Here is a 21,908-nt window from a genome sequence, read left to right on the forward strand (position 1 = left end):
CAAAATCAACTCCAGTGGTCGAATTTCTGGCCAGTCGGGGGCAGGGGGGTGTAAGGAAATCCACTGTGAGAGAAACAGAGCAGGGGACTTTTTAAGTGAAATTTCCCCATGTGTGCAGGCAGCTGTCTGGTTTGCTAACACGAGAAGATTTAAGTTCCTAAGAGATGGATACTAGAAGAAACCACTTACGGGTTTTCACTCCATCGGTTGCATTTTATTCTGAAGTTTTGAGAAATTGTTCTTTAACTTGGTCTATAATTTGGTCTTGGGTTCATTAACTAGCTTTCGCTCACAGGGTGTCAATCGGAAGCTTCCCTGGCCGTGGAGCTGGGCCAGAAGGGCACTGGCTGAACCCACAGGCCACGAGATCCCATCTGCCCATCCACCTCTCTAGTTGCATCTTCAGCACAAGCGTCCGCGCCTCTCACCCCAAACTTGCCTTCGAAGGTAGCTCTGCTCTATCCCGTTCCACCTGGAAAGACCTCTTGTGCTGAAGAATGTGCTTCCCTTGCATTTTATCATCTTTATTACTTCCTTTTTGCCTATTTGAAACATGAGATCAGAGAGTGGGCTCCAAGGCTCCTGCCGTTTGCCTACCTGCATGTCCTTAAGCAAGTTACTAACATCCTGAAGAGCAAAATGAAGGTAATAGTAAGTAGCCTAGGGGCCCCCAGAAGATCAAGTGACACTGATATGCTGGAAAGGCCCCAAATGTCCCCCAAATGCAAATGATGGCAGTGCCTGCCTCCTCTTCTTCCTCACACCTTTCCTTCCTTTCTCCCTGTCCGTCTTCTCGTGAAGAAGAGTCCGTGGTGGAAAATCCAATGACAGCCAGAAAACAAGCCCAGATGACTATTTTCCTGCCCCTTAACTGATGAAGAGCCTGGAGCCAGGGCGTCTCTTTCTTTGAGTGTGAGACAGTCAACAGCCGGGAAGGGGATGCAGGCCGTTCTCGTGCAGGGTCAGCACCTCCCTGCTCCCGGACCCCTGGCTTCCCCCGCTTCCCTTCCCTGGGAGCAGCCAAGCCCCAGCAGCACAGCCGCAGGGGAGCCTCGCCCTCAAGGCCAGGAAGGGACCCCGTGCATTATGAAAACCTCACAGTGCAGACTGATGACACACATTTTACTTCTAGATGTTTAAGTGGATTGATTCATTCTGACAACATTTTCTTAAAGGCTTTTTTACCCTCCTAATGAATTTGAGCCTTTGCGAAAGACCTGTGTGATTGACAGAGCCGCAGACTGACAGCTTCCAGCTTTTCCGGAGACTTTAGGGTAAACCCTAAACGGCTGCCAGTCTGGGCCCAGGTGAGCAAGTGAGGAAAGGGAGGAAGAGAGCCAGGCCCTTTGCTTTCATTTCAGAAGATACCCTGGATTCCCTTGCCAAGGGCTGGGGCATTGTAGCTTTTTCCTGTCTATGCTGCCCACATAATCTCTTCAGAGTTTTGTGATTTCAAGGAACATTTCTTGAGTCTCTGGGATTTGCATGCTGGATGACAGCAAGATGCAAACTAAGTTGAAGTGGTCCCTACCCTCAAGGACCTCAGTCTTGCCAGGTAACTAACCTAGAGAAAGCCAGCTGCAGAAGAGGGTCCCGCTGCAGGGCAGTGGTCGCTGGGCTGAGACGGCATGCATGTGCGCTGCTCACAGGCAGCTGAGTCTTGAAAGACCAAAACCATGACGAGTGAACAACAATGGCAGGGAAAGGCAATTCACCCTCCTCTCTGCCTTTGCCCGGGTAGGCCCCTCAAGTTCAACGAGCACAGCTCCTCCAAAGGTGAGTTGTCTCTCGTGGCTGGGGTTTCAGGTCTTCGAAGGAATACCACAGCATCACGACTGAACGTTACCAGGTCAGAGTATCTGGGAAAGTCCTGGAAAGGCACGTTAAAATGTCTGGGATTTATAGCACAGCCAGAGATTTAGCAAGCCTTTCCAAGGAAGAGGGTGCTGTGTGCCTGCCCATGTTTAGAAAGACCTCTCTGTTCCTGGCACGGAGGGCAATGGGAGAGGGAGTAAATTAGAGGCAGGGTTACCAGAGGCCCTTGGCTGTGGGTAGTGGCTCTGTGGACTTGCAGTTTCCTCGTTTTGGGGTGCCAAGTGAAAGGGGGGAACTCAGGGACGATGTCCTCGCTCCTCTCTCCCAACAAACAGGCAGAAGTCAATGAGTTTGGTCATGACCCTGTTGACTGAAGAATTGACAGAGGCACCCAGGAGATGCGTCTCCCAGAAGTTTGAGTTTGGTGTTTAAGAGAGCGATCGGGGCTGATAATGATTTAGATTCTGCTTAATAGTAGTTGAGTCAGTTATTCAGAGCAGAGCTCCGCTCACCCAGATCGGGCACACGGGGACAGACAGTGGTTAGACTCTAGATTGACCCCCTAACGCACCATCACCTCAACCTTCTGTTCTCGTGCCGTTCCGCTGTCCCGTTGTTTGACCAAAGGGACCAGTCATTTGTGTCTGCCCAGGGTGACTCTGTATGGGTCACGTGGGTTTCCCACCTGCCCTCCTCAGAGCCCGGAACACACAGGTGTGGGGAGGAAGGACTGTTCCCAGCCCCAGTGATTTACCAGCATCCTCAGCGAGAGGTCTGTAATACTCATTACCTAAGAAAGGATCTGCTGCTTTCCCCACCTTTTGGGGTAACTTGTTCTGTGCTGTTTGATCCGAAGTCTGAAATCACCCAGTGCCGGTTTTTTAATTGAGAATATTTAATTATGCATTTCATTTGCAGCAATTAAGAAAAAAAAAAAAGTAACCCACACACCGCCTTAGGTTAGCTCTGGCGACCGAATTGGTATTAAAAAATAAAAACTAACAAGGGACGGGCAGGCACCCTCTCTGTGAGTCCTCCAAAATGCTTTTGGAATTCACTCTGCTTATTCCTGCCACTCCCCAGTTGTCTCTTTCTTCCTGATGGACAGATGCTCCTGCCACCTTATCAGGGTTTAAAATAGGACGGGGTAAACAGCAGTCCCCGCTCCAGACCTTGTGCCTTCATGGGATTTCACGCAGAAAAAAAAAAGGCATACAAAATCAGGAAGGTGCCAAAGACCTCTTCCACTTTCCCAGGAGAAATCTGAAACCAGAGAAAATGGGTGGGAAGGTCCCCAGCAAAGCACCCTGATGGGAAAGTGGCCTTCAGAAGATTCCAAAGGAAACTCCTCCAAGATCCCGGGTGGGTCATAGCCTGTCTCCCAGGCAATACTTCAGAGAGTGACATGACAGAGCCAGTAAATTACAGATGCTTCCAGGAATGGTGCCAGAGAACTTGACATTTCACATTCACTCACACATTGGCAGCTGTCACCATGGGTAACAAAATGCAGGCACTACCTACGGCTCAATAGGTAGCCCGTCCCCCAGAATTTAGAAGAACCCATCTTACTCCCTGACAGCCCAATGGCCAGGGACATGCCTCCAGGTGCAGTGCTGATGAGACATTACAACGTCACTGCACGCATGGAACAGGAACAGGGTTTTGTGAGCGTGCAAGTTGGGCTTAGCATAAAAACTAGAAAGCAGACGGCTTTGGACTGTGTCGGTTTGGCTCCAGATATCTTCGCCTTCCTCTGTGTGAGTTTTCTCATTACTTTAAAATAGAGCATTGTTGTTGCGGATAACAGAGAAAATTCAGATGAACGACACAAGGAAAAATTTGCAGGCATCTATAACTCCCTACCCAAATATATATATATATATATATATATATATATATATATATATATTTGTAAAACCTTTGAGATACATATTATACAAAGTATGGAGTGGGGCATGCTGTTCTTATACCTAGATAGATAGCTAGATAACTCATATCTGCATGGTAGAAGATAATATAATATATAATATATATAATACATAATTAATAATAATATAATATAAGTAATTTATAATTAATAAATGTATAATACAATGTATACTTCATAAACACATGCACACACATATATATACATCTTCTAAATTTAAGGACCATTGGTCATAAGAAATAGCAGAGTTTTTTGGTTGGAGAAGGGATAGCAATATAGTAAATGAACAGAAAAATACTTTCTACCCAGCAATGAAATTTTTGTTTATCCATTCAATTTCATTCTGGCTTATTCTTCTAAATTACAATTAAAATTATCACAGTTTGAATCTGCTTTCTTCATGTTCAATTTGGCTATAAATGGTAATGCCCGGCTTCATGGGAATGCTACTTTTTCAAAACCCACATTGGCAATCTTGATTCTGGTATCTTCAAACACTTTTCTGATTGACTGCCTATCTTTGAAGCACATCAACAGTTGTTAGGGTTTGGTCTGTATTTCCAATTTGGTGAAACTTTTAAATAAACTTCTTCTCCCTGAATTCAGACATGCATTCTTTGTGAAGGCAAGGGTTTTCTCTTGAAAGTCATTGGAAGCTTTCGGCAGATAAATGTTCAGGGCTAAGTCAGTCCTCCGTGAGTTAGACAATGGGACTTCTCGCAACCATGAAATGCCTTTGCCTATCACTAGGGACCTGGGGGTTTCCACCCCTGTTAATTGCCTTATCAGGCGTGTGACAGTCTTCTTTATCCAAGGTAACATACTGGTTTTAGCTTTAATCATGGTACCACCTTTCTAAAGACATTTCAATTGGCAACCAAGAGTCCACATTCTGGTTAGCCTTCTCTTTGCAACACTGTTTCAATGCTAATGACTCAGAGCAGAGGTGAGATTTGGACAAACAGATACTATTCCATCCTAGGAAGCTAAGTTTGCGTAGGCATGGATAATGATGTGTACTCATGCTCTTAAGACATCCCGCATGAATCGGAGGACTTGTTTGAACTCTGGCTTGCCCTTTGCCAGCCCAGGACCTTTGGAAACTGTCAACACCCATTTATGGAGACTCTGTGAGAGTGACATGAGCACAATCACGAGGGCTTGGCCTGGAGCCCGCGTATCGCTCAGGAGAACCCCTTCCTCCTCCTCTATCACCACCACCACCACCACTACCACTGGCACTCATTTTATGATGCACCTACCATGGGCTAGGCTTTGCGCCAAGTGTTTTACCTGTATAAACTTACTAAATCCTCACTCCTGTCTGATAAGGTAGGTACGGTCATATTATCCATGACGAAACCCAGGAGTGGCAGTGGTAAGTAATTTAGCCTGTATTCCTTAGCTAGTAAGTAGAGAACAAGGGATTTAACTGGCTAGTTTGGCCCCAGAGTCCTAAGTATGATGCCTAGTTTACTTATGTAGAATGTGTGTATTTACATAAATCTGCATCCTATATGCTCATGCATTACCCATCCCTCTCCCTCTGCCCACTCGCCCCATGCTCCCGTAGCACATTCACGGTCACGGTAGCAGTGCAGCCTACTGTATGCAAACAGATGACAGTTCTTAGCTGCTTCCTTATTGCTGGGTGCTTAGCTCCTACGCAATGATTCAGTATTAGAACTAATCCTCTGGCCAAATCTCGGTGGCCAAATCTTATCACGCATCTATGATTATTAGTGCAAACTGCTAGAAGTGGTATCGGAGGGTCGGGTGGGTGACTATCCACCCTGGTGTCATTCTGACTGAGGAGTTTTCTGGGAAATGGGGACTTCCAGTGTTAATCTGGGATGGTTCTGGGCAAGCTGGAATGGTTGGGTCATAAGACATTTTTGCATCTATGTTATTTGCTAAAATGTTCTGATGCCTGTAGCCTCCTTCCCATTGGTTTGCTATAAAAATGAGGAAGAGGAGGGATTCTGTCCAGATGGTCTTTGGAGAGTTGTCTGTGGGATTACCATGGTGACTATGGATGACAGGAGGCATTGACTAGAGGCCTGGAGAGGGGACACAGTGAGTCACAGGGACCAGTGAATACAATACAAGGAGGGCCTGGACCCCGAGACACATAGTGTCAAAGGGATTGGGACTGGGAGAGAGCAGGGGCAACATGGCCAATTCTCAAAGCCAGACCAATGTGGCCAAGGATGAGCTGATGTCAAGACCTGTGTCAGTTTTTGAAACCTATGCAGTGGACTTATTCACCCTGGACCCCTGTTCATCCGTTCAGTTCAGCAGACACCCCCCGAGCACCTCCTTTATGCCTGCTGCAGATCAAGGGGAATGTAAGGGTCTCTTAGGAGATCCTTTCCAGGATCCATGGTGCCCCTCCTCGCCAGACACCCAGATCCTCCCCTTATCTTCCTTTAGTCATTCATTAAGCAAATATTTACTGGTACCTGGCATAAGGCAGCTTCATGGGATTTATAGGGTTCCTTGTTCCTGGCTACAAACATTCCTGGGGTGGGGGGAATCTGATCTCTGCTTTGGTGAATAAGCCCTTTTGAAACTTAATATCACTTTTAAATATCTCATCTTAAAACATACCTCTCTCTGTTAATGGGGCTTCGAAATCAGGGAGCAGGTAGGGGAAATCTGGGGAGATGAAGAACCTTCTCATCTAAGCTGCTACCGTACAGAAGCCAGCCAGCTGTGAGAATAGCCCCATAGCCCCCTGTAAGAAAAACACAGATCTGCTCTTTCCTGCGTCTGAGAAGGGAGGGCTGCAGGTGAGGAAAGACACCTAGGATGCCAGCATCAGGGAGCAGCGAGCAGCTTATCGAGGGCTGGACCCATACTTCTGCGACGTCTCAGCATTATGCCCCACCCCCACCCCCCAGAGCCCTCCCTAACACTATGCCATCAAAGACAAGACCAAGAACATCATTTCCAAAGAGCAAATTTCTGATCCTACGATTACAGAAAAGACAATTTTATCCTGATGGAAGCTGCTCTTTATTGAGCATCTATCACGACCCAGGAACTGTGTATAAAACTGTTCTGCTTCAGGAAGGCAGTTGTGGAAATACCTGATTTCAGGAAGCTCTCCAACATAAGTATGGATATGTCAATTTCTATAGCATAGGGATGAATGCCCTTCAGGTCCCCACCATAAGGTGATCGCGGTCCAGCTCCGAGGGACTGGTTTCATTTGGCAAATCGGCTTCCTGACTTCCTTCCTCAGGTCCCGTGGTCCCTGAGACCAGGGGACTCCGGCTGCCATTTTGCTTTTCTCTGGCTATCACAGTCCATCTCACCTTGACCCCAAAGAGCACAGAGATCCCTTCCTAATTACAACTTGTCTAGTGCACAGCAAGTCTCGGGGTTGGATTCTCCACCTCCCATGCGGGAGGGCTGGACTCTGGGCAGAGACTTGGAAAATCCCAGTCTCTCCATCCTCAGGGCGTGGATTCTGCCCTCTTGGGGGAATACTGAGTGCTACTCAGGTGAGCTCTCTGTTGGCCCTTGAGGGTGGGGCTTTGTTACAGTCAGGTCATAATCAAAAGTGACTCCTAGGATCCATGTGCAGACACTCTGAGGAGGGTTGTGTGCACTCCACATCATACACGTCAGCATGCCCAGCACCCTACACCTTTGACTTCAAGGCCACCTAATGCCAGGTGCTGAGTGCGCCTCCTACGGACTGTTGCCTGCCTGTGCCCATCTTAGAAGATTTCAGAGACCATCTCCTCCCAGGCATGGAGGTCAGAAGCCTGAGAGTATTAGCATCTCTGAATGCAGCCACAGCAGCTAGAGCCCCTGCAGGAAGTGTAGGGCTGAGTACTGCTTTCCAGTGTCGAGCAGGGGACGAATGACCACGAGCCTGCCACCCGGTGTCAACTCACGCACTGTCCTGAGCCGTCAGGGAATTGTGGCACCTCAGTAGGCAGTCACGAAAGTCATTGAGATCCTACTGCATGCCGCATTCTGTTAGTGGTCGCTTATCATCTCTAAGGGGTGCAAAGCATTGTTCTATCTTTGGCAGGGAACTGAGACCCATGGAGGTAAAGTCCCTTGTTCAAGGTCTCGTGGCTAATCAGGGGACAGATCCGGAATGCCAGACCCAGGTGTGTGACCACCGTGCCATCCTGCCTTTCTTCAACTTCATGCCAGGCCCTGAAAAGCCCGGCTAATGGCAGACATCTCGAATCACTTAATTGTGTGTGTGTGTGTGTGTGTGTGTGTGTGTGTGTGTTTTAGAATGAGCTATAAATGGCTGGCATTTGAAAATCAAAATCGACATCATCGAAGTATAAAAATAATGAGGTGGGTGGTGAACGGCACATTGGCGTGTGTGAGCAACTTACACAGCAGAGGAATGGGGGCCATTTAGAGAGCCGACAAAGAAAGGGCTTCTCTGTAGTCACAGATGAAACACGATCTCCGGTGTGAGGGGAAGGCAGCTTTTAAGCTTCCTTCTGGATTACGGCAAATAAGTTTTCCTCGAGTAGGAGACTTTCTTACACAAAGGAGAAAGGGTGAATACAACGAGCTTGGCATTCTGGCGCAAATGGTCTTTTCGGGGGGCCCGTCCCGGGTACAAGGCGCGTGTTCTCCCTCTGAGCGTTTCCCTGGGCTGGGAAGAGCCTTTTATGGAGTGGGGTCTCCGAGGCTGACCATCGAGGCGGCTTATTATCTCCCAGAAGCACATAATGTCTTGCACCAAGTGACTGCCTTACAGCAAGCCCCTAAATTGTATTTGGACAAAGAATAATTGAACGCTGGACAGAATAACAAATGCCCCGGTCAACTTTGCTTCATGGGTTTATCGTGTTGTATTAACATGATAGAAATATGAATACTTAAATCTTATCTCAGGTATAGTTTATAACTGCATTAATCATTTACTGTATTATATATTTTTCATGTCAGTAAGATTGTGAGGAAAAGATTCAATTTTCCCAGCACAGTCGGAGAGTGTGTTTTAGATAAGTAGGAGGCCAGGATGAAACCACAGCAACGTGGCTTTCCACTGCAGACCCTATAAAGGAAAGGTTAGCATATATCAAGCAACATTAAGGAAGATCCTTTTGGCTTGGGAAAAATAAATCACCAAGTCATCTGATGCCATCACCGTGTTCGCCCGAATCAGATAAACACTTACAGACTTTTTACTTATGTGTGATCTAGCCAAACCGGGCTGGCGAGCCTGCCATTCGGCCGAGGTGGCTGCTGCTCTGTCCTTCGCCGGGTTGATTGCTGACTTCCGGCGCGTGTCCTGGCAGGTGCGCCGGGCCAGGCAAACGCCGCAGTGGCTGCAGTGGCATTTTCGACTTGGCGCTGGGAGAAGTCAGCACAGTGTGAGAGGTGCCTTCCTTCTGAATGGAACAGTTCTTCCAGAAAAGCCGTTCTCGTCTGAGCGTGTCGCTGGGGCTATTGCCTCCAGAACTTTGGAGTGTGTTTGCCCAGATAGCTGGGTGGGGAGGGGGCTGTCGTGTCCCCTCTCCAAGTGACAGGGGTGTCAGCACTTCCCACCTGGCTGCGTCCTTGAGAACTGTGTCAGCCTCACATCAAATCGAGACAGACATTCTTGCTGGGAGACAGACGTATTTCCAAATCACCGCCTTCGATCCGTTCCGAGGAGGGGCTGCCATAGATGGAAGAACTTTGCTTTTTTATGTAAACTTCCTGAAATGTCAGTGCTCCCCAGCTCCCGGGCGACGTCTTTCTAAAAAGCCTATCAGGGGTTCGTCATGGCTGTTTGTGTCCTTTAAGCCTTTGTGTTTGCCCAGCAAAGTGAAGCAGAGGTCACGACACAGAGCAACTTTTCCTCAAAGTTTGGGGAAAAAAAAAAATCAAAACAGCAGGCCGTAGAATAGAAAGGTGAGATGCAAAGACACAAATCACTTCCCAGTCACAAAAATTGCCAAAAAATAGCAGCTCGCAGCTGTGCACAGCAGGGACAGAAAACATTAAACACATGTTAAATAACAAATAGGAGACTTAAATATAGCTAAAAATGGACCTTATTCTGAATAAATCATGCAAGCTGCATCTTAACCGTCCTGAGAAATGTAATGGATCATGTGAAATCTGCCAAATTTGTATTTAAAAAAAAATCAATAGCGTGTGCCTCTGCTTTTAAAATGACACGATGCTCGGTTCAGGGAAGATGCTCTGTGCTTCCGCTGTCCCCCCTCCCACGCCCCCCGCCGCCCATAAGACTACAGCTGGATTTAAGAAATTTCACTTTAGTTAAAGACAAGCAAGACATGCATTTGAATAAGTCTATTTTTTTTTTTTTGGTGGATAAAAACTATTTAACATTCACTTTGCACTGCCTTAGCATTTCACAAGATTGTTCCCTCTTTCTTTTGAACATGTGAAGGAGTTGGCTCATCTATTCTGAACCGTTTTTTTTTTTTCTGAAAACCACAGAAGTTCATTTCTCCGATACTTCTCATCCATTTTTAGCCTTTACTAAGACATAGCCATTGCCACACGGGCAAAAAGGTTTTTATCCCCTCTTCTTCACTGTCTGCGGGGGGGGGGGGGGGGGGAACATTCGCCTTTTATGACGATAAGGCAAAATAAATCTCCAGGCAGAGTATTCAAATCAATCCTGCTGGCAAGTCTCCTTCTCTTGAAATGTTTGCTGCCTATATATTTCTGTCTTCAGATTATTTTCAAGTCCTTTGGCTTGCCTTCAGCACTTAGGGCCATATTTTGGTGTATCCCATGTGTGTCTCTCTTTGGAGATTAATGCACCTCTAATAACAGGAGTGTGAATGGATGAAAGACTCCTTAACTTTGCCTTGATTTTGTCATAGTGGCACATTTTTCTCCCACCTACACACACAGACACACGCGTGTGTACTCATGTATGTGCTCACACAGGCACACACTTTGTACACTCTTTAGTACGACAGTCTGTTTCTTGACGGGAAGGTAGTCTGTGGTTCTGTGCTTTCCACAGCAGTGGAATTTCATTGTTTTCTATATTTTTTGTCATTAGTAATTAGTTGTCAAGGAATTTAAAGTGAGGGGCTGGGTGGGGGGTGCATCCAGGGGGAAGGTGGAGGAGAAGGGGAGGAGCCAGCGCTGACACTGGCCTTTGTGCCTTGCATTATCTCCGAGGTTTCTATTTTCATTCAGAATATTCATAATACCTTCCTAGCATGAGCAGCAAATATGTGGCTTTGAGGGCAAAAATGTGTGTGTGTGTGCCTGTGTGTGTGTGTGTGTGTGTAAAGAAGGGAAAAATCTAAGAAACAAGGAGCAAGTAGAGCCCTGATGGGGAGCCTCTGTGAGTGTGCTTCGCATACCTCCCAGGCTCCTCGCGGCCCCAGTGTCCTGCTTTGGCTCGTACATCGAGCATCTCCCCGGAGCAGCGTGTGCTCCGATGGGGGCTCTCCAAAGTCAGTAAATGCTCTAATGTACTGAGAAGTCATAAATATGGAATACACTGCACCGCTGCTTCCATTTCCTGTATTTCAAGGATATGGGTGAAATTACAGATGGCCGTACAAGTAGTGATTAAAAAACAAGGTGGGGGGGGGGGGGGAGAAAGGGGAGGGGGGAGAGGAGGAAAGAAGGAGGCGGTGAGGGAAGAGGGGAGACAGGGAAGACTCACGTTGGTTTAGAACTCACTTAGCTCCTAGTTGCACCAGAAACATTGTTTCTGGGAGAAGGACCAATGGAGAAGCCCCACCTTTCCTACCCATTGGCAGGAGGAAAGAGAGGACATGGGTTTATCTGGGCAGTGCTCTCCCCTCCTCAGAGAAAGGTCCGGTCTTCCATGGCTGTGGGAAATCAATTAGGTTTGTTCCTTCGGTAACCTTCCCCCACAAAGAAAATTCCCAAGCTGCCAACTACCCCTCACAGGTTCCCCAAAGGCAAATGGTTTCTGAATTTTCCAGTGGAGGATTAGCTCAAGAGGCAGCAGCAGAAAACTATTATTTGCAAGGTTCGTGGCCCACCTCAGCACAGCCTTATCTGGAGACTGTTAAAAAAGAGAAAGAAAGAAAAAAAAAAAAAAAGGAGTGTGTTTGCAGCAGAAAGCCCCCAAAAGCTTGGTAGGCTAATGAAATAACATTTGAAACGTGGCTTTATTAGGACTCTGTTTCCGACTCACCTCCTCTCCCCCATGTGTGAATCTCCACTAATGCCCTTTTCGCTTTTATGCTTTCATTTGGCTTTAATGGTTCTGGGGATTTGGGGGTTTATCTTTTGCTTTGTGTGCTTTTTTTTTAATCTGTTCCTTTCTCTTATAATATTCCTCCTCTAACTTGCCTATTGTGATTCATTCCTTTAAGATCTTGTTTTATTTTTAAGTCATCAATTACTCAAACTTGTGGGCCTATCTATCCTAAACCATCTGGACCCCATACCCTATTTTAAAGCATGTTCAAATAATGACAACCTTCTTTTCTCAATTAATTTATGGGCTGTGGGGACCATTTTTCATTTGTTATCATGCACTTCCATTTGATCTTTCATATCTTTCTTCTGCATCTGCAACCATGCAGTATAAATCTTCCCCTCCAGCTTTGTCATGGTGTCCAAGATATATAGGTATAACTCCCTATTAGTTCCACAAAACTGACCTTAATTTCTAAAAATGGTATCAGATGTGAATAAAGTTTGGTAAGATGATTTGTTTTGATTTACTTTGTACCCCTTATCTTCGAGTTTTCTTCCTACTTTTCTTTTATCTAATTTAGACAGGAGAGTCTTGCAAGCCGTGTTATGGTGTATCCATTACCTCCCCGCCAAGGCTGCTCCTCCGAGAGATAGGGCTGGGAGATTTTTGGCTGCAGATAATAATAATGTGGCCTGTGGACACGCTGGAGGTTGGTTTGTGTTGTTTCGGATTTTATTCCCGCTGGCCGCCAAGCTTCAATATTTTTCCGTTTTGGAGACGTGCGTGTTTTCAAACAGCGTGAGGAGATCAGGTTATTAGGAATTGGGTCTGATTGTTGCATAATAAAATTAAGCATGCAGATCCAAGGAGCTTGTCTCTTCCCGCTGCTCAGTTGACAAATAGGAGTATTGGAAAGAGACCCAAGCCTCTCCCCGACCATTAGGGGAGGCTGCTCTTGGATTTCTGAGGACTCGGGGCCTACAAAACAGAATATGTGTGTGCGCGGGCGCAGGCGTGTGTTTTGTTTTACATAAACAGACTTCTGTCCAAACTAAGGAATGCTAATTAAGCAAAAACCATGGCCAGATGTTTATTAACACTTCTCAGGTTCATGGGATTTGGAGAGTGTGCAGTTTTCATGGACTAATTTAAAAAGGGAAACACCTTTATTGGAATAATGGCCAATTATAATTGCCGACTTTGCCCATTCTTTTCTATCTGGTGGAGCCGGGGCGGGGGGAGGGTTCCCTCCTCGTGGGGAGATGAAAGGCCAGGCACATCCTGGAGGCTGGCTGGGGCCTGCACCCAGGTCTGGGCGTGGCCTTGCAGCCTCACATTCGTGGGGGCCGCTGTGGATGCATGAAACACGCCCATGCAGACACGCAAAAGGAACCCTGGGCAGTTGGCGACGCAGTGCCTGTTTTGTTTTGTTGTTTGTCTTTGAGTTGCATGGTGGGTTTACCTCGTGCTCTCCTGCCTGCACGGGTACCTATAAGTGTGCAGACAGTCAGAGGGAACGCTTGGCCAGAAAGGGGAAGGTTTCTGGAACACCGGCGAGGAGGGAGACAGGAAGAGCTGCTGTCAGGACTCAGCATGGTGACTTCACTCTGGGCCCCAGATTCAAACTGTGGAGTAATAAAACTGAATAGCACCATATAAAACTCTGCGTTTCATAAGACAAATATTGCTCTATGCATTCGTGTCCCTTGCACTATGTTAACTGTAGGAAGAAATGGAAACAGTTTTAGTGACCCCCTGGGACCTATAAAGGCTATTTCTGAGTCTGAATCTTGCTGTTTAATTTAATCATTTATTATATTAATATTCAAATGGGCTGCATCTTATTAGCTACCGCAAAGATGTTAGTATGTCTGAAATAAATACCTAATTATGCTTTTGAAGAGAGGAGTTCTAAAGACTTTGGTATGTTTGTGCTAATAGAACAGTTCATTTGCAGATTTTTCTGCAGAAATCAGCAGTTTGAGGCTTTTTTTTTCTCTCTCTCTTTTAAGAAAATAAAAACAAGGATTGAAAATACACCCAGAGGTTTCAACAGCAGGTTCTGGTTCTGGCTCCCCGGCAGCCTTGGAATTAGGGGGTTTTATTCTCTGCACCCGGGGACTGTCCACCTAGGAATGACCAGCACTCTCGGCTCAATAACACATTAATACAATTAACTGTTTTAATCAAACGACCATGAAATTAAATATGTTCCTGTTCAAAGGGGAAAAAATAGATCTCTCCTTGAAGATATACTTTTTGAGCCCAACATACTAATATTTTTAACATGACCAGTTCATTCTGTTCTATCTGCATCTCAGTACCAACCCCCCTGCCCAGCCTTTCTCTCTCTCTCTCTCTCTCAATTCCTGGTGCAAAATCAAAATCTTATGTAGGTCATTGATTTTTACATCCACAGACAATGGACACCAGCAACTCGCAGAAATCAGACCATGCTATTTGGAGATGCTGCCCAGAGCATGGGTCCACAAGCACTCAGGGAGGGGGGCGGGACGTGGGGGGCACCAACCCGCAGCGTCTGGTGGGGTGTGTCTGAGGCCAGAGGCTGGCAGGACCCATACGGAGTCCATTTTCCTAATGCCAAGCATTAGCTTCATGAGGATGGATTATACCGCTGGTGTAATATACACAAACGGCGATGATAAATTCTGAGCTAAATGTATACACTGCATTTGGAGCAGTGGAGAAATTAGTGGTTAAGTGCACAAGTTACAGTCTGAGAAACTGGGAACTACACGTTACTATCTTTCTAAAGTAACTGCCACCGGATTTGTAATCACTCTTGTTTTTATTTTCTGAGATTACTGAAATGGTATGTCTACTAATATCCAATTATCTGCTTCACAATTTTTTTTTCCCCCCAGATGAGTGTGAGAGCCAAAGGTGAAAGTCCTGAGCCCGTGGCCAGGAGACTGCTCCCATTGTCGGGGGCTGTCTCACCACCTCCCCCCCACTGACCTCCGTTTAACCTTTAAATTGACCTAGAACGAGTTTATTTTCCTGCGCCTCACATGGATGGCTGTCCCTGGAGAGGGGACCCCTCTTTTCCAGGGTGGATAATTACATTGTGGATGAAATTTGCTTTCAACTGCACAGTGCTCCGTGTCATTCCTTGTTGTGGTGACGAGTTTCCTGCAGGCTCCCTTGCACAAAGCCTGGATTCCTGCTGCCCTGGGACCATGTCCTCCCTGGTCCCCACCATCCATCCCGATCTCCCCAGCTGCACACCTGCCAGGTATCCAGCCCTCGCGGGCTGGAGGGTGCCAGGTATTGTGGTAACCCCGAAAATGGGGCGGGTGCTAAGGTGCTGTCCTCAGGAAGCTTCCTCTCTGGCATGAAGATCACGATGGTTGAATTGTGTCTGGTGCCTGTTGCAACAGGGAACCAGTGTCTGCTGGGGGAGAGAGTCACCCTGTAGATGGGGAAGGGACCGCTGTGAGCGTCTAACACCTCGGGGTGTCGCGCTCTCCGCCTTTCGCTGAAAAGCCAGGCTGAGGCTTAAGTGGTAGAAACCCGGATGGAGGTGGGGTGTGCACAAGGTAGCGAGCCTCCAAATTGAGGGTAAAGCCACAAACAATTGGCACAACACCCCACTCCTCTCCAGGGACTTGGACAGAAAGCCAGCCTTGGGGTAGAAGAATTCACACCTGACTTACCAGGTGTCGAGGAGGCTGCCCTGAAGGCACTGACAAGCCCATAGGAGCACTTTGGGATTGACAAGAAGTGAGGCTGGTGTCGTCAGTAGATGAGGGAACGCACAGGACCTGTTTGGCCTTTGTCTGAACATCAGGCCAAGGACACAGCATTGGCTCCATCCAAAAGTGCCCAGGATGCCCCTAGGAGTGGGGCTCCTCATAGAGCGGCCAGTCTTGACAAAGTTCCCTATGGGACTCCCCGCCTTTCCCATGGAGCTTTCCGAGGACAAATGGAGCAAGACTTAAGCGACCAGGAAACAAGGAAGCCTGATCACAGAGGCTCCTCCCTGCTGCTCCCAGTGGTGCTGACCCCAGGAACGGAGGTGACAGGAGTCCCCTTCTTACCCTCCCGATTTCCCCATCGGGTGAGAGGGGCCAAGTCTCCATCTTCCCACACATCCAGAACTTAACAGAAATGTGACCTTATGTAACTGGTGGGGCTGGCTGGTGTATCTCCTGTTGGTGGCTACCCCCACCCCTGCCACCTGTCTGTGGTAACCCCCTCCCACTCCCTATCTCACCACTATGACCCATCCCAACGTCTTGTTAATTTATTTGTTTGCTTGTTTATTTCTTCTTTCCTGCATCTTGGAAGTCCTTGAAAGAAGGGATCCAGACTGTTAAGTAATTTTACAGAATGAAAATGCAAGGTGCCTTGTTCACGAGTCCTTGAGAATTTCAAGATGGTGACATAGGAGCATTCAACCAGTGAGGGGTCCTTCTGTACCGTGTTGGGGGGGCCTCTGTGTGACAACACAAGTCAGGTCCTTGTGGCCCCTGGGGGTGACCCCGCCTGGCACACAACTAATGCTCCAAGCGGACTCAGGAAGGGATGTCTCACACCCCACGGCCTGGCTGACGGCAGTCCGCTTATTCTTCTTGCTGGGACGAGCAGGCAGAGTAGCCAGTCTAGGGGAGAAGTTCCTGAGGGCAGAATGCCTTGTGAAGCCTCTCCTCACATTGGATTACCCAGCACCAGGCAGGGGGCCTTCTACTAATGAATGAATGAATGAATGAATGAATAAACTAAATATCCAGAGCATTAAAAGACTCCAAGAAAGGAATGATGACTTTCACTGTGGGAGACGAGAAGGGTCTTCAGGGGCGAGGGGAGCTGTATTTGTAATACTAAGTAGATTGAGAGAGAGGTGGACGCTCCAGCCGACGTGTGGGCTGCCGAGCTCCCCCTGCCTTCAGCAGAGCAGTGGGGAGCACCCGGCATAGGACTGCGGTGGGAATCCCAGAGTTCGGAGCCTGCTCCTGCCCTCCTCCCCAGCATGAGCTCAGGCTCCATTGGGGGTCCTTCCCCAACAGCAGGGCAAGGAGTGGTTACGTCCAGGGTTGGAGCGAGGCCGCTCCAGCAGCTCCCTCAGATGGCGAGCTTCTTAGAGGCAAGCCCCGGGGTTCCTGTGCATCTTGGCATCCGCAGAACGAGCAATGAGCTGAGCACTGACTGTGGGCATTTGGAGGCCCCAGCATACCCTGCCTCGAAGCGGGGCAGGTATGCTAAGGGTTGGAGTGGGATAAGCCAGGAACTGAGGTTGAATGTCTCTGAGTTTGCCAGAGGCACCTTTGGAGACCAGAAAATTTTGTCTGGTTGTCATGAAGTCCTGGGTGGTGAAGGGGCAGGTGTCCCCAAATCAACCACGCAGGTCCGCTCTCATTAGCAAGAAGGTGTTCCTGGAAAAAATTTCAGAGTTCTAATTATGTTCATCATGCTAGGGGCAGGGCATGAGGTAGCTTTAATTTATTCTTGGATTTGTATTTTAAATAAAATCCCTGAGGACACCATCCAGTGTGAGTGCCTTTTAGTCCCCTGCACATGGCGCTGGCTTGCAAAGGCCCCTCCCTGCTCACTCCCGAACACTTGTCTTCTGCTTCCTTGGAGCAGAGGTCAGCTTCCTTGGATGAGCCCATAGTGGATGTTCTCTGTTGGCACCGAAGCGGGACTGTGGAAGCCAGAGGGAGCAGGGTTAGAATCTGGTAGGAGGCAACGGGTCACCCTTGGCCCCAGGACGATGTCGTGTTGTCTCTGACATCCTGGGGTCTCAGGGTGCTGTGATCCCGTTGAGTTTGGCTGGTCCCCCCTTGGCTGCAACGACCCCATCACTCATTCATCCATTACTCATGGAGTGAGCAGGTTACGCTGAAACCCATATTATGTGTAAGATATTGTAATGGCTTCGAAAGGGTTAATGTGCTATGTTTGCAACTGGGAAAGCCGCTGTGCCCCAGGATGGGTGACCACTAGGAGGACTATAGGGATGACCATGGACAAGTAGCATATGCGTATGAGACTGAAGGCAGGCTGCAGAGCTGTAGAGGAGTAGGGCCTGAAGGAGGCAATCAGGGAAGGCTTCCTGCATGTGAAAGATGGAACCAGGTGCAGAGATTGCGCTCCGTGTCTGAGCCAGAGGCATCTGCGCCTGGTTCCCCCAGCCCCCGGGTCCAGTCTGGGGTGTACTAGTAAGAGTAGATGTACTGGGTCCAGTACACCTACCCTCTAAATAGACCCTTTCAACCTTCCACAGTGCTCCTCTCTCCAGGGCTAGGTCCCAAACCCAGAAACCCTTTATGTCGGGGGGCATATTAGACACGGATCAAGGAAGCAATCCTGCTTGGGGCAGGACAGGGCCTGACCGCTGGGGGCATTGGAAGAGCTGCCCCCAGACGCAACAAGCCTCTGACCCAACAGAAATTAGCTCCGATTTTTACAGGTCTCTGTGGCCAGATTCTCTGCATTTAGGTTTATCATCACCACCCGTCTTTCTGCTACCCCCCCCCCCCCGCCGCCCCTTCTCTGCAAGACTAGATTAGATTCTCATCAAAAGTCTGGGGGTGGGGCAGAGCATTTATGCAGATCAGTCCACGTTAGGGCAGCGACGGTTAACCCGGTAATATACGCTCCCATTACCCTCCGTGGAGCCCTGGGAGGATCAATGTAAGGGTTTAACTACCACACAACGAAAAAACATATATTCCTGCCGTCTTCGAGCAGCCATCGGGAGGCTGTGTATATGTTTCCCTCATTATTTGGATGTGCCGTTTGAATGTTGTGATCAGTGATTCAGGGCACATGATTCATCAGGAAGACATTTGCTCGGCAGACATGTGAGGAGCTGTCTGCCTCTTCAATCTCACTGACAGGGCAAAAATGCTGATTTATAGTAAATCATTAAAATCTGCTTATTATGGCTCGGCTTGTTCCTCTTCCCCACTTCAAGCCCGCAACTTGATCTGCATCGTGTGTCTTACAATTTTATACCACAGCAAGCAGTTATTTAAACAAGAGAGGAAGGATCCTTAGTCTTTATTAGCGCATATGAAAGGATATTTTGTTTAAAGAAGACTAATTAAGAAGGCAGACTATTTTCTTGCTCGTTTTAAGGGGGGGAGGAAAAAAATAAAGATTTAAAACGTCTGAGCGGAACGAAGAATTACGGTACTAAAACAATACTTAAAAATGATGATTTGGTACATATTTTAAATCGTCGTAAAATATCAGTTCACACGTTGCCAGAATTATCGGAGGCAGGGGCTTGGGGCCAGTGGCCTCCTGGTTTGAATTGGAGGGAGGCCATGTGGATCTCTCTGTAAATGAATAGCAGGAAGAGGATAATGGTATTATTGTGTTCAACTCCAATATTGTGACAATGGTTACATTGCCTTAAAAATCATTTGGAAAGTTTTGTTCTTTAAAGGGAGAGATGTAAGATTGGGTGGAAACATAATATGGGAATGTGTTGCTTGCTAGGTAAACAAAGAAATAACACAAAGAGGTCTATATTTTGTGTGTGTTACTTACAGTAAAAAAAAAAAAATTAATTTGATGCCTGGGGACAAAAATCCTTGCCACTGAATTACAAAGAAGTGAATAAACTGACTCAAAATTAATCCATACAGATCTGTCCCCTTAATAAGACTAATTCCAGAGAACAAAGCAGAGCATAATGCATTTTAAATTAAGTTGGAAAATGCATAATTTATATTTGTTTTATTTCTTCATATTTTAACACAGGTGCATTCCAGCATGCTAAGAACCAGAAGAGAAGGGCATGCTTCTGTCCACGGCTTTTTCTTTTTCTTTTTCTTTTTTACTTTTATAAACCAAATTCACATTTCTCCCCTTGTCCCAAAAAGGAGGGAAGAATCGGCCAGAAAAGATGAGCACAGAATTGGGAAAGTGAATTCTGTGTGGTTACCTTTCATTTTAAGGAAACCCTCCTTCCTAACACCGCTTCCAGAAATCGGAAATAAAATATGGCATTAAATGCAGATAAAAATCATATTGTCTTTTGTCTCCTGTGGCAGTTTTAGGAGAATCTGGGGAGGGTGGGGAGCGCAGGTGGGGACATGGCTCCCCATGGAGTGGGTAAGGGGAAGCCTTTTGAGCCCCTCTGAGCCCAGGGAGTCCAGGTGGCTTCGGAGATCACCGGGGGAGGCAGAGAAATGGCTACATTTCCTTGCAGCATTTGGCTGGATGGAAGGCCTGCCTTCTTCCTTCCTTTTCTCCCAGTGTGCCTTCCCTTCTCTCCACGCCACCCCATTCCAGTGGACGTCACCTTGGCTCCCTCTCCTTATCATTATCAAGGGCAAAATGCATCAGTGCAGCTACTTTAGGCTTTCTGTTTCATTCCTTAACGCACTTGAGCTTCCCTTTCTTCTGTTGTGTTTTTTGTGGCTGTCTTTTTACAGCACAAACAAGGCACAGTTTAGAAAGGACAACTGAAACCAAATTACATGTTTTTAAATTGTTCTTTAAAGGCACCTGGTGGCTCAGCGGGTTAAGCCACGGCCTTCGGCTCAGGTCATGATTGGAGGGTCCTGGGATCTAGTCTCTGCTCAGCAGGGAGCCTGCTTCCCTCTCTCTCTCTCTGCCTGCCTCTCCGTCTACTTGTGATCTCTCTCTTCAAATAAATAAATAAAATCTTAAAAAAAAATTGTTCTTTAAGATGAAGGGCTCCTAGGAGAGATCTTTGCGAATGATTCCATTGTTAGAAACATCGAGGTGACCAGAGAACCAATACCTGCTTAGTCGTCGAGCACCTGCTAGGAAAGAGGCCCCAGACCGCATGGTCTGCATACAGCATCTCATCCGAGTATCACTCCCTCGAGCTGGGGTCCACCAGAGCCAGCTGTCGGAGACCAGGGCACGGGGCCAAGCCCCAGAACTGAAATTTGACATAGGTCCCTCTGAGTCTGTATTTGTGCCCATCATTCGTGATGAGCTCAAAAGACTGACTCGAAACTAAGTCTGCCACAATTTCACATGTGTCTGGTTGGTCTGAAACCACCTGGCATTTCTTTTTATTTCTCAGGACTTTGTAAAGCAGACCCCACCTTGTCACAGGATGGGGCCACCAACTGTCAGACAAGGATACGATTCTGCTGATTGTTGAGTGAATCTGGCTTTGGGGGCTGGGCTCTAACTTTCTCCTCCTTGAGGTAGCTCAGTACTTCTTTCACCAGCAAACAGAGAAGAAACTGTGGTGCTGAATTCGGGTCCTACTGAGGCAGCACGCCTTGCTTCTGGAAGCTTGTGTGGGACGCTCCTGAAAGCAGGAAGCTCTGGCAGGTTAGATTTCGAGGGTATGAGAGTGAATGATAAACTGGGTGAATCTGTATTTGTGTCAAATGTCAAATATTGATATTTGATAGCTTTGTCGGGATCAAGTCCTAATTTTCTTTCCTTTCTTTCTTTTTTTTTTTTTTTTTGGTGATTCATGCCGATTGTATTTTTGCTGGATGAAGATGGTCTAGCACTTTCTGGGCTCTCAGTCCCTCCTCTGTTCCTGTGTCCGCTCTCCTCACCGTCTCTTTTGCAGCACACATTCACGAAGCTTCAAGTTCTTGTCCGCTGTCTGACCGCCCACCACTCTCTTCCCTGGCTCCACTGTCTCTTCGACACGGTCAATCGCAGGAAAGGGGAAGGGAGGTAGGGCATTTTCAAGCATGGAAGACAGTGATCATGTACTGAGGGACTTTTCCAGAGTCTGGCGGCTGGATTTCTGCTGCGGTCAGAGTTTTGGGTTTGTGTCCACCTTCCACACTTCGGTCCCTTTTATTTCCTGTCCTCACACAATGAATCTTCCTCTGTCGCAGCGACCAGGGCATTTCCGGTCTGGGTCTATGCGGGAAGGGTACACATGAGGAGTGGCTTCTGCTAAGCCAAGGATGGTAGTGTTCCTGTCTTCATGTGAATTCTGCTCCTCAACTCATGTGCTCTTCAGACAGGCATGTGTGTCCAGGCCCAGGCACTGCGCACCCTTGCCCGGACCTCCTACCGGCTCCTATGTCCTTT

This window comes from Mustela nigripes, chromosome 17 (genome assembly GCF_022355385.1).
Source record: "Mustela nigripes isolate SB6536 chromosome 17, MUSNIG.SB6536, whole genome shotgun sequence".
NCBI classification, from domain to species: Eukaryota; Metazoa; Chordata; class Mammalia; order Carnivora; family Mustelidae; genus Mustela; species Mustela nigripes.